Here is a 12,735-nt window from a genome sequence, read left to right on the forward strand (position 1 = left end):
ACTACTGCTTTGTTTATAATTTTGAATGATACAATAACCCAATAAATCTTGAGAACCACAACAAATCACTGATGTTTAAAATTTACTTCTGCCGAAAACTTTGTTTAATCTGCCTCTGTATGCTGCTTTATTATGGTGTCATGGACAGTTTGGAAGATACTTTTCTGGTAGCTACAATGCCTTTTCAGGAAGGAGGTATGAATTTTAGACTTAGTTTGAAAGGAACCATTCCCTCCCTGTAAGGTGCTGTGACAGAGTACAGATTTAGTTGGAGATCTAAGGAGCTATAACTTTGTTAATAGTGTTGTCTGGCTTGGCATCCAGGCTTGCAAATGATGTGAGACAGGCTGAGCAGTTATGCATCTGCTGCTGTCATTTCACGCTAGTCCTTGCTTTCTTTTGAACTAGTCTTCTAGGAAGGCTGAGATGGAAGATATCTTACATTTCTCCTATTGAATCTAAGAGAAAGGAATACAGAAAAAGGTAGAGAGGAAACACAGCTGTAGTGTGGTGGTGAAGGTGTCAGCTTGTTGGGAGGTAGATAAGGGTTTTGCTCTCTGTCCACTGAATGCTTATGCTGCCTGTCTTTAAAATAATAAATTAAAATAATGTAAAGCAGTGTTTTCTAGCTGACTCTTTTCAGAAGTATTTTTAATAAGTGTCTAAAGTTTTTGTCCAGTGATCTTACAGAGAAGATCTTGAATTTACTTCGATGAATCCTGAATGTTTTACAAGAGTTCATTTTTTTTAATAACTAAAAACTGTCCCTGACTGTGCCTGTAACCCAATACCAGTGATTCAAATAGTGCGTGGAGTCTGCAACACAAGTACAGCACCTGACAGAGGTTGTCCCATATCTTGTTTAAAGGCATAGGCTCAGCTATACGCAAGGGCTAGCAGCAATATTTTTTTTTTTTTCCCTCTTTCTGGACCACAGAAATGAACCTCTTTCTTTATGTTGGCTTTTTTATGGCTTGAGGTTATCAGGAGCTAGAGTTGGGATAATCAAGATTCTGCATTTAGCTGAGAATTATTTTTTAAGGTGGGTTTTTTTTTGTACAAATATGTTTCTTAAAAGCATTATTCTAAACAGGCTTTATTAGCAATTGCTTGAACTTTCTTTAAAATGTGAATTTCATGCATGTGGGTTTTTAGGAAAGATTCTTGTTGTTTGTTACAAATAAATCATTGTTAGTTTATTTATAATGGAAAACTTTGAATTTACTCATCAGTGTGGAAATACAAAGTTCCTTGGGATGTAGTGCTTTATGACATTGCTGAACAGGTAAATAGTTTAAAAATTACTTAACATAGGATGGATGCATCACAGAATTATAGAGAAGTCTCTTCCATAACTCAAGATCTAATTCAGTGGTCTTTAACCTTTCCCGTAGGAGCCTTTGGGACTCCACTGAATGTTTTTGAGAGGCCCCTATCAGTTGATAAATAACAAAATCCCCAACCCACTGTATTGTCACTAGATTTAAAGTTGTTGTTGGATACTGCCTCTAAAAGAAAACTTTGTAGGGCTCTGACAGTTCAGAAATGGATTGAAAACCATTGGTCTGCTCTCCTTCCTTATACTCAAATCATGAGATTATTTAAACTCCTGTACACATTTACTTTCATTAAGTTTTTTTTAAAGAGAGAAATAATAATGCAAAGGAAATATCAGACAGAGGCAAATATGGGCGTTATCTGCACAAAGAAATGGAAGTATAAGAACATAGAGGTTGGACATAAACAGGAAAATTAGGAGAACTGTTTCTAGAGGAATGGAGAATGAGGTTCAGAACGCTAATTACAAATCTCCCTTCAGTTTAAACGGGGCAGAATCAGGCTTTAAACTTAAAATGTGGAACAGGAAGGTGAGGAAGGTATACTAGATTGAACATTTGAACTTAAATAAAAAGCAGTTCTTTATCTCAAATGAATATGACCGTTTATAAGTACTGTTAGTCCAGAAACTTTGTTTTTGAATAGTGATTGTACATTTACATGAAAGGGGCTGTAAATACATCTCTTCTATTGTTTAGCTTGACTATTACAGAACATGCAAATATTTTATGCTTTAACTGGTGTGTTGTGCAGAAGACTTTTAAGAATAAAATAAATACAATTTTACTATAACCTCTAAGCTGTTAAAATACTTAAGGTAATCATCTCAGTAGCTATAAACTTTGAAAACAGAAGCATCTGGAAGCCTGGGGATCAAGGGGAGGAGCTGCATGGCTGCTCCCCTGTCATGTACCATGCTGTTAGTTTGATGGAAATTTAGGCGTTACTGTAGTTACTCTGCTGATGAACCAGGGCTTTACAATGTATAGCAAAAAATGTACAGCTGAAGATCCATCCATTCTCATTTCTTAGGTTTTAGAAACTGAAGCTGTGGTTAACAGGGATTAAGAGTAACATACTGAATACAGTAATATCACCGAGGCCTTGTCCATTCAGAGTCTTAGATTTGACATTTTCAACTCAAAAGGGGAAAGATTTTCCCTTCTATTTCACCAGTGCAAGATCAAGTTCCAGGTTTATAGCCTGTCATGTCAGTCAATTCTTACTTCAAAATGGCATGCATATTAAGCCTTTAATTATTTGAAAAGTCAATCCGGATGTCAGATGGTCTTAGCAAGTTGCTTATTTTGCGCTTATTCTAACTTATTGCTGATTGACTACTTAGTTTTATTGTGTTTTCTGAACTCTATTAAAGAGCTGATGTTAGATTACAAGTATGAAGTATGATGATACGTTAATTTGCTCTGCTTGCAAGTGTGGGAGGGAAATATGTCATAGTAAGGAAATCCTATTGTTTTGCAGTCTTTGAGTATGTAAATGTTTCATAATAATATGTTACAGTTCCATAATGTCTGTGTGTTTTACAAACTTATTAGACAGTACCGGTCTCATCAGACACATACATACATTTACATCTATGAGTAGGACCTTCAGGATCAAGTCCTATTTATAGGAGTTATATGGCCACTGCTGATGCAGAGTAAGGAAATACGAGTGCCCCCTAAACTGAGCTCAGCAATGTGGCATGATAGGAAAGAAGGAATCCCTTCAATAGAAATGATCAGAAGTTAGGTGGCCAGTCTGCAGAGCTATTATCTTCTTTCTTGTAAAAAGGGCTCCACGGTGAACAAAAATAGAACCTTAGTGTTAGGTCTCATGTGAAATATAGCACCTTTAGCAGTGTTGATTCTGGTGATAAGAAAACGCTGGCAGACATCTATGTTGCATTAATAAGAGACGTTATTTGAGATGACAGAGTGGATCAAAGCATTTTAACTCTTGCATAGGATATTGCCTTGTTTTAGACAGAAAGAAAATACTCCTGCCAATTGAGTCATTGCCGTATATTGTATCATTCAGTTAATCTCCAGTGGTGTCTCTTTGAAATAATGACCTATCTTAATTAGATAGTAAAATCTACTCATAACCAACTGAATTGTGGCTAAGGCATTTTTCTTAGCATTCATACATATAATCATGGGAAAGATGTTGACTCGGGAAAAGTGATTATTAGGTAGATTTAGAAATAGAGGATGTTTTCCTATGTGAAGGGTGTTTAAATACTGTATAATGTAAAATCCAGTTCTTCTAAGAGTCTGCTGCTTTTCCTATGATGTGTTACAATAGTGAAAAACATATTTGTAGTGGTCGTTGCCTTTGAGAACTTTTTATTCCCTACAGCTGTTCATCAGGGTCCATGCCTGAGCCTCAAATTATGCTGCAAGCCTATTCTTACTCAACAAACTTTATTTTTCTTCTTTAAATTACTTTGATGTGTTGCACCATCCAGAATTTCAAAATGAATACAGTGATTTAAAGCTGCATATATTAAGATTTCTTTTTTTTAGATATCCACTCATAACAAAATTTTAGATTTCATACTTGTTTGGTTATAGTTATTCCATATTTATGAGGAGATTAATTGTGGAATTTTTGTATAACTGGTTTGTAGTAAACCATGTTGGTATTTTGTTCTTTGCACCTGTCTGATTCTGTATTGATTTCTGTCTCTTTGCTTGTTACTGAGCTGTGTTTACAATTAGTTGTGTTCCTGAAAGAAACCTATCTGAAGAGTGGTCAGAAGAATGTGGTACTATCTGGAGTAGATTGTAATATACAAATTTACAATCAAGCTGTAATAAGTTATTTATAACTTTATTGCCCTGCTTCCTAGTGAGCAGAGATGATTTACTTTTTTGCGTTATCAAGTAGACTGCAATATGCTTTGGTATTTCCCTTTCTTTTGGGCATTTCCCCTTTTAAAGTAAGTATGGATTCTGTGTGCATATTTCATGTAATAAAATTTAACTATGAAATACTATTACAATACTGTAGTGGTTATTTAAGGCTTTTGCTTGATCTTTTGCTTTTGATTACTTCAAATTGAAACATTCTACTTAAGTTACTTGAGGAAAGTTCACATTCCGTCATTCCCATTTATATCGGTAGGTAGGGGATTTAACCTGCAAGTTGTTTATGTATGATGGTTAACAAGTCTGACTCCTGAACGCAATTACTATGAACAGCTGATTTAAAAAATAATTTATGTTCTAAGTAAAATCTATACTTGAAAGGATGTGGCAGTTTTTAGGAGAGGTATGGTCTTATAAGTCCATTACTTCTGTATTGGGTAAGCCATAAACTATTACTTATGCATGGAGTAGGTAGTTTCGTTCCAGCTTCGGATGATAAATGTATTTCTTCACTACAAAGAATCTTGTTAATAGTAGGTTGTTGTTGTCACTCAAGCAAAATTTAACAGGCTGAAGCGCTGATGCAGTGCAAGAGAGTTGTCACTATGTAGCAGCACTTGGAACTTCAAACAAGTTTTCCTGTGCTGGTCTAAAAAGACAACTGTCTCCACGATCATGCTCTCCTGCGTTTGTTTCTGAATGTTGAAAAAACAAAGGCTAAATGTCTGTCTGATAAAGATCTAAGTGTAATGTGTACATTTGTTAATAGTTTTGTAAATACTCTCCACAGTTTGGTAATTATTTTTTTTACACTGTTTTTAAACAAGGTCCTTGAAGTTGTTCAGGAAGAAAGAGTGTTTGTCAATTTCAAGTGCTATGAGTAAAGAAAGGCTTTTAAAAAGTAAAATAGTATTAGGTATATTTTATATATCTATATTAGATATATAGATATAGTATTAGATAATTACAGTAACTTGGGCTGTAGTTTGAAAGACTACCTATGTTTTCCTAAGAGTTGTTCAATTTAAATACTGCACAGTATGTCTTTGTTGGTATTTTTAGACTGGGACAGTGAGTGACTTCCTTTTTTCTGACCTTGAAAAAAGCTGAGTGTAATGTCTATGGGTTTTATGCTTTATTAAAAATGAAAAGAAACTATTTGATGCAGATGTCAACTGTATCTTTTCTGATTTGTTTAGACAGAGCTTCGCATGATGTAGTACTAATATATGTGCCAAATGCAGTTGGAAAGATGTACCTTAGGAAGGGATTTAAATGTATGTTTTGGCTATCTGTACCGTGGTAACTCATTGAACACTTCTTGAAAGCCAGAGCCTACGTTGATGTATTTTAGGTCCTTGTGCAGGATGTTCTGCCATTGTAACAGATGTCTGTCTTATTTGCATTGTGCATCGCTGCAGGAGAAAAAAAATCTAAGACTATTTTTTTGTTGTAAAGATAATTAAAAATCTAATAATTGCGTACCTGGTCCAATTTCTCCTCCTTTTCCAAACCCTTGCATCAGAGAGATGCAGCATTTGTTTAATGTAAGCTGGATGGATTTCTAGCATACCATGCATTTTGGATACGTATTACATTTCACCAGAAGCTGAGAATAACTGGCTTTTAATTTTTTGTTCTTCTGCTGAGTATGGAAGAACATATTCCCAGATAGCTGGCTGGTAAATTTTCTGCCTTATGTATGGAATTATACTTTATGTATGCCTCTCTCGTATGCATATACACATACATGGCACAACATTAAATAGCTAATGTATACTTGTAATGAAGCTGAAACAAATTATTACGATTTTTGTTTTAGCCTGTTTGTTGCAGGCATTGTGTGATCAGTTTAAGGGCTTGAAAAAGCATAGGAAATGATTAGAGGGTCAATCTTGACAGACCAGTATGCAACAGTGTTGAAGATCTGATTCTGCCATGTTTATATTGTAGCCAACAGAAACCGATGGGAATACTTCTGTAAAATATTTCCATGAGTCAGTGATCATAAAGGAAGCAAACCTTTAATTTTTGAAAACAGAATCTGTAATCTATTTTCTAACTACACATCCATTCTCTAACGGTGTGGGAAATCAAAAACAGGCCTCTTCGTATAATGTATTGATACCTATGTAAGCCTGCATAAAAAATTTCAAAGGGATGTTTCATTGTCGTAAGACTCTTTTGTTGTTACGTAGGTTGGCACCTCTCTATTGCTGCCCTTTTAAATGCACCCTTATAAATGCTTTGGGATCTCTTGAACCATCAGTCATGGTGCTCTTCTGACTAATGGAGAAATTAATTCTTCTGACTGTGGGTAGCCTCTGTCCAGCACTGAATTTGCAGTATGGGTTTAATATCTGAAATCCAACTGGAAACAGAATAACCACACCAATGCAATGCTATACCTGAGAGTTTTAATCTGTTTCTTGAGATGCTTAGCTTAGGTATTGTTTTGGCACTACACAGCACAATGTAGACATACCATGAAGCAACTGTTATCTACCTGGAAGTGAGCATCTGAAAAGAATGCTTAGAGCTGTATGTATAACTGAACCGTTCCATTTGCTTTTGAAATTGATGTTCTTATTGAAGATACTGAATTCAGTCCTTGAGGTAAAGGTAAACCTCCTAAGTAATCCACAGAAAAGTGGAAGTTTATAAAAGGAAACATATTTATTTAGTCTTTCCTGAGGGAAGATAATTGCTGTGTCTGAGGCAAACTACTCCACAGTGTAGGCCACGGGTTCTTTTCTTTGTAATCTGTGGTATATGGCTGAAAGAACAAAATTAGACCACTAGGACTGTGTATTTTTATTATTGTAAGATAAAAGAATCCCAATGAATTTGAGTTAAAGGAAATTGCAGAATTCCGTTATGGAGAAGAGGCCAAAAAAGCCAAATATAAAACCCTCTAAAATGATATTTTCCTAAAAAAAACCCCACACCTCGGATTCCTATACATCACTGAAATAATATTTTTAAACCAAAAATATGACAGAGTTGCTCTCTTTTGCATGGTCAGTTCTTTATTCAATAGAAAAACTTGTTTGAATTGTTCTTGTTTGTAGTTAGGGTTACCAGTGACCTTTCAAATTGTTTCCCACTTTACATTTTTTCTTTCTCTTTTCTACATCATCTTCCTCTAGAATGTTGGTTTCAACCTCTTGAGTAAAAGTTGATTTACCATTTGTTGTACACTTGAGCCATGGATTTTTTTTTGTTTTTGTTGGGGGTGAATAATGCAATGTTTCGTGCTCTTTGTTAAGAATTATCCTGTAATGATAAGTTTTTTTTGAACTAACAGATAGTTGACTATCTGTTCTGCTCTTCAGGCTGCCATAAATCTTAGTCATAAGACTTAACTTAAACTCTGTAAAAGTGGTATGATTTCAGGCCAACTGCAAACCATTTGCAGATGGTGAAGACACTTAAAAGGAATAATTGCCTTGGAGATTTCAAGTGGTATTATATCTTCCATGTGACTTTTAATGTTTTAGTTTGAACCTGTTTCACATGGGCAAAATTCAGTTTTATTAGATTGATGCAGGAGGGAGGAGAACTTGAGGGTATAGATGAGGGGTTGGAAGTAGCAAAAAGACAGGTCAAGGCATTTGCAGTAGGTTGGAGACTCAAAACTTAGAAGAGCTCTGGGTAAACTGGGCTCTCTTTTCTCTGGGATCAAAAGGTGACTCTGCTCATAAGTAGTCTTGTCCTTGCAGGAGGCCCTACTTGTCCTGTGAGGCTGCTGAGAGATGAGCCAGGGCTAGCTTCTACTGTGGTGCTAGGAGAAAACAGTAAACTGGATTGTGAGGGCAAGAACAAGCATTTGCAGGGGAGAAGAGTATTTTTTGACTGTCACCAAGAAGAGGGTACATGGAACTGCTTTCTTTAGTTATAGTTAGATGTGACCATGGGAAGGGTGATGGCTACTTTTCTGATTTATGGTATGGCCAATAAATAGCGTTAGCACAGTTGAGGTGGCTGTGAACAGTGGGAATGTAAGAATGAGAAGTCAGGCAAAGACAAGGAGAGGTGAGAGGTTCTTGAGCCAGAATTCCTGGGGAAAATGTAACATGCAGCTAAATGGGGCTTGTGTTCTGCGGGTGTGGTTCCACAGGGTGATCTGTTGTATTTTTATATATGATTAGGATTTTCCTGTCTTTTTAGTCTATTCCATATCTTTAATGTTGTAATTCATCTAAAATAATGCTAGAAATAGGAGAACTACTCATATTTTTACTTGGCTGGCATCTTTTGATAGGCTTTCTCCTGTGCCTCCTGTTCTGTAGTATTTTATATGAATGTATACAATTTGAAGTTACCCTTACGCATGTATGTGCAACTGAAAGCTATGGAGTGATGATCAAAATGTGGTGATCCTTGTTTGGTCTAACTTTCATATCCAAAGAACTGAATTCGTGGTCATATTAACATAAACTTCCTCTGAGAGTTTATAAGATTAGGAAATCAAATAATTAGAAATCCTTAACCAGAAAGCTCTAAAAATCTGCCATTAGAAAAGAACATTAAAGGAAACTGTGAAAAGACATGGAATCACTGGACCCCTCCTAATATTGTTTAGTTAGTTAAAGGGGGAAAATATATAAACATGGACTATGCTTTTAGTCTTTATGTTTTTCTCCTGATACCAATTAATTTCATTTTCCAATAAACTAAATGGTTCTATGGTGTGAAATAAATTACTAGGAAAACAAGTTGGGGGGGTCTTTGTGGCTACTACAGGCAGTATTGGAGCAATGCTAAATGACTTTAGAGCTTATGTTTATAATAGGTTAGCTTTTGTGACTTTCTGTATGAATATGCTCTTTGTGAACACCAAAAGGTTCTGAAATTCCAGGTGGTAGACTGTAATTTCATACTTGGCGAAGAATGGCTCTTTTAGAGTAATCTACAAGTAAAATTGCTCCTTGTTTGATTTTTTTTTTTCTTTAGAAATCGAATTAAAATTAGTGAACAGTAGAGGTAGAATATGAGAGATTATTAGTTTCTAACTTGTTACAAAGTAATACATAATCAAATGGCAATTGTGAAAATATCAAACAGGACTTCGATGGAAGGGGAAGGAGAAGAAGTAAATCCAAAGGATGCATCTGCCACTCCCTCATACTCTTCTTGAAAACTTTACTTAGGAGTTCCAAGGATTTGGGGTGCAGCTGGTCTTACATACAATGAAGTAGTGCCTTTTCCTTGCTGAATGTGTGATGGAATGGTAGTTTATGATAATGTGAATTCACTAGTTCATTTATCAAAACAAAGCATAGTCTACTGGAGTGTGCATTATGAGTGTTACCCCATTGCAGTTGTCGTGTTTCTGTTATTTTTTTCAGTCACTCCTTCATTAAAATTTACCTTTTCTGTCTGTTTTATTCTTCTGGGGAGTATGTGCAGCATGTGTAGTTTTTAAAGAGAACTTACAGGCAGTTACCAGAGTATAAAAGATCTTACTTACAAAGGTAATCTGTTCGATTATAAAAGATGTTTTCTAAAGCGTATTTGTAAAGCATGTTTTGTTGAAAACTTTCCTTTTTCAATTAATGATTTTTCTTAATTTGTATCATAACTAGCTCTTTGAGACCCAATAATAATGAGCTCCCACCCCAAACTGTAGGAGTTTTACAAATGGAAACTTCTGAGGTAGTCTGTTCTTCAGAGATTTTCTTTCAAGTACACTAGTAAGTATGTAGGATGTGGTGCTGGTTTGCAGCTCTGTCTTCATGTTCCTTTTTTTGGTGGCCCTTTCCAACCTGTCCTGCTGTGGTGACTGGAAAAGAGCAGTTCTAAAAGCAGCCTTCCTAGGCTAAATGAGCAAAGAGTTTGTGATGCTAAAAAGAAATTCAGTCATGTGGGGCTTGTATGTACTTTCGTTTAATGTAGATGTTCTCTGAAATTATTTCAAAATACATGTATGTATTTTTCCTCTGTTTTCCTCAGAGGCTGGGCTGAATGTCTGCCTCCAGCAGAAGCAGACATAGTTTGTGAGATTGCAGGACACCTGCTACAAGATTGGGGCAGCTTTCCCCACCTGCAACATCTGCTTTGGAAAACTCATTCGTATTAAGTAAATCTACATTTTCTTTTAAAATACAGCTGCTATATTTATTTTACTAATGACAGTAGTCATTAGATGCTCTTGTATCTTGTTTCTAGTGAAAGCAGGTTACTGGTAGCTGAATTAATTTTAAATAATTATTTGAACTTCAATTTTTACAAGATGGAAATCTCTGTCTATGGGTGCAGGGATCGTTTTCCTAGCATATGTGTTCTGCCTAGCATCCCACTCCTTTCCTAAAGTTCCAATTAGTATGATGAACTTCCTACAAGAAAACATAAATATGTACCTAAAGGCAAATCAGCACTTACAGTACATGAAGGTGCTGTTGGGAATATGGTTGATGTATCTAGAGACACCTTGGAATTTATACTATATAATACCACTTTATGTATTATTTTTGTTGTATTACAATATATATTATGTAAATACCATAAATACCGTTCTACAATAACTATAGATTGAAATGTTGCAACTATGGCATATCATCTATACTAAGAGGATTCAAAAACTTCATCATCATCATCCATATTACAAAGACTACTTTTGATATTGCAGTTTAATTTTATACTGAGTTTGAAGAAACCAGCTAGGGTCCAAATGAGTTTTATGAAAACAGCAGGTTTATCTGTTGGAAAGTTCTTCGGGATAATCATCAATTGGCTTTCAGATGTTAATATTTTAATTAAAGTATGTGTGTAAGTAGTAATCACTAACTGGATTTTTATTTCCCAAAAGCAGTAGTGTGTATCTTTATCTTTCAAGTCCAAGTCCCTCTCACTTGTGTGTAATACATATGTCTGTATAATGAAGGGGAACTGAAGATCAAAACTGGTTGACTAGACTATCTCTCCCATTTCAAATTTTGCCTGATTGACAGAATTTTGGTTGGATCTGTCAGTTTTCAGCAGCAGCTGCTCAGTACAGTACTCTTCTTGTGTATTTGCAGGCCTCTGGGAGCCTGTAAAGCTTTGTGCACTGTTGCAAGGAGCTGCAGTATGATACAGGTTTTCACCATCAGTGTCAGCTCTCTAAAATGTTGTTTTCACCACTTTTCTGTTTCCTAATCCTTGCAAAAGAACTGTTACCCGCTGGCCTGTTTTCCACTCTTGTCCTGCTCCGTGCACTTCAATTATTCTTAATGCCTCTGTAGATGACTTACCCATCTGTTGTGAGTTCTGCAATTAATTCTTAATTAAATGGGATTAAATACTGTGTCTCCAAGGAATGCTGGAGCATATTTCTATCTAAAAAATGGGAGGAAAGAAGAGTCTAAAGGCATCGACAAAGGCTGTTCTACTTGAGTTTAAGTTAAGGTGGTTTTCTTAGCAAATGCCACAATATGAGTTTTTGGATGGAGTTTTGAGTTTTCTACCTCTTATTAGTAACAGGGGATTTACCTGTCTTTGCCTCTGAATTATATTTAATGCTTGCTGACCAAACCTTCAGCCTCTAACCCCCTGACTGAATCGTGTCTCATAATTTTTAAAATAATACTGATGTTTGTAGTGTCTCGTATTATGAAAAGGAACTTGACTCCTTTTTCCCTGACAGTATCTTTATATGACATATATAGGACCAATTAGAAACATATACTAGGTGTAAGAGCTGGGAAGGCTTGGGAATACAACCAGTGATCACAACTTACTTTGTTGTGTTGCCCTTTTTATTTGTGTGTGTGTTGTTTTTTAGCAGTGTTCTCCGTCAGGGTGTCTCTAATGCTGTGCGGAGCTTTCTTGGCTTTTACATTGACAGTGTGATGCACAAAAACCAGTTGTTATCCAAAAAGTACTAATCCTCAAGAACACTGTGTGGCAACCTAGGCATCATGAGATTAAAGAAGCTTTTGCATCTTTGGCTATTAAGGTTAGGCAGTCTTAATATTAAGTTCCTGAAATTATAGAGGCTAAAATTCTTAGTTTAATTTTTCTTTGCTCTTCTACAGTAAAATTCACTGATGATTTGTCTTCAGATAGTATAAGGTGATAAAGCTTCTATATGATCTAAGAAGGAAGAATGACTAAATGCATTCCATACTACTTTTAATAAAGAATTTTGATAGTCATCAAATAAATATGACAGGAATGTTGGGGCATACACCTTTACCACAGATTAGAAAAGAAATAAAAAGGACACTGTATATTTTTCAGTAGAGCTATTGTACTTCTGTTGGCATTTCTGAATGTTTGCTATGGATTTAGATGGTTCTAAGCAGTAGATTTTTAGGAGTGGTATAAAAAAATGAGCCTTAGACTGGAATTTTGGGATATAAACAGGTGAGGTTGGAGGGAATGTTGGTGGTTTTGAGTTTCATTTTAAAATTCTTTGGATAGAATAACCCTCATCTCTTGACTTTAAGGATTAAGGTGGTAAATGCTTGAGCTCTTGTTTCATTGTGGCCTCTTCAACTGGCACAGAACTTATTTTTGGATAAGATCTTACCAGAGCCCA

General features: G+C 35.6%; 1 protein-coding gene across 4 annotated transcripts in view; it reads left to right on the plus strand.

Moving 5' to 3' along the window:
- The window catches only part of BABAM2 (BRISC and BRCA1 A complex member 2), a gene marked incomplete at its 5' end in the record, with an annotated part of 170,467 nt that overhangs the window by 4,986 nt on the left and 152,746 nt on the right, over positions 1-12,735 (plus strand). The window lies entirely within an intron of this gene.

This window comes from Falco punctatus (genome assembly GCF_963210335.1).
Source record: "Falco punctatus genome assembly, chromosome: 12".
Lineage (NCBI taxonomy): Eukaryota > Metazoa > Chordata > Aves > Falconiformes > Falconidae > Falco > Falco punctatus.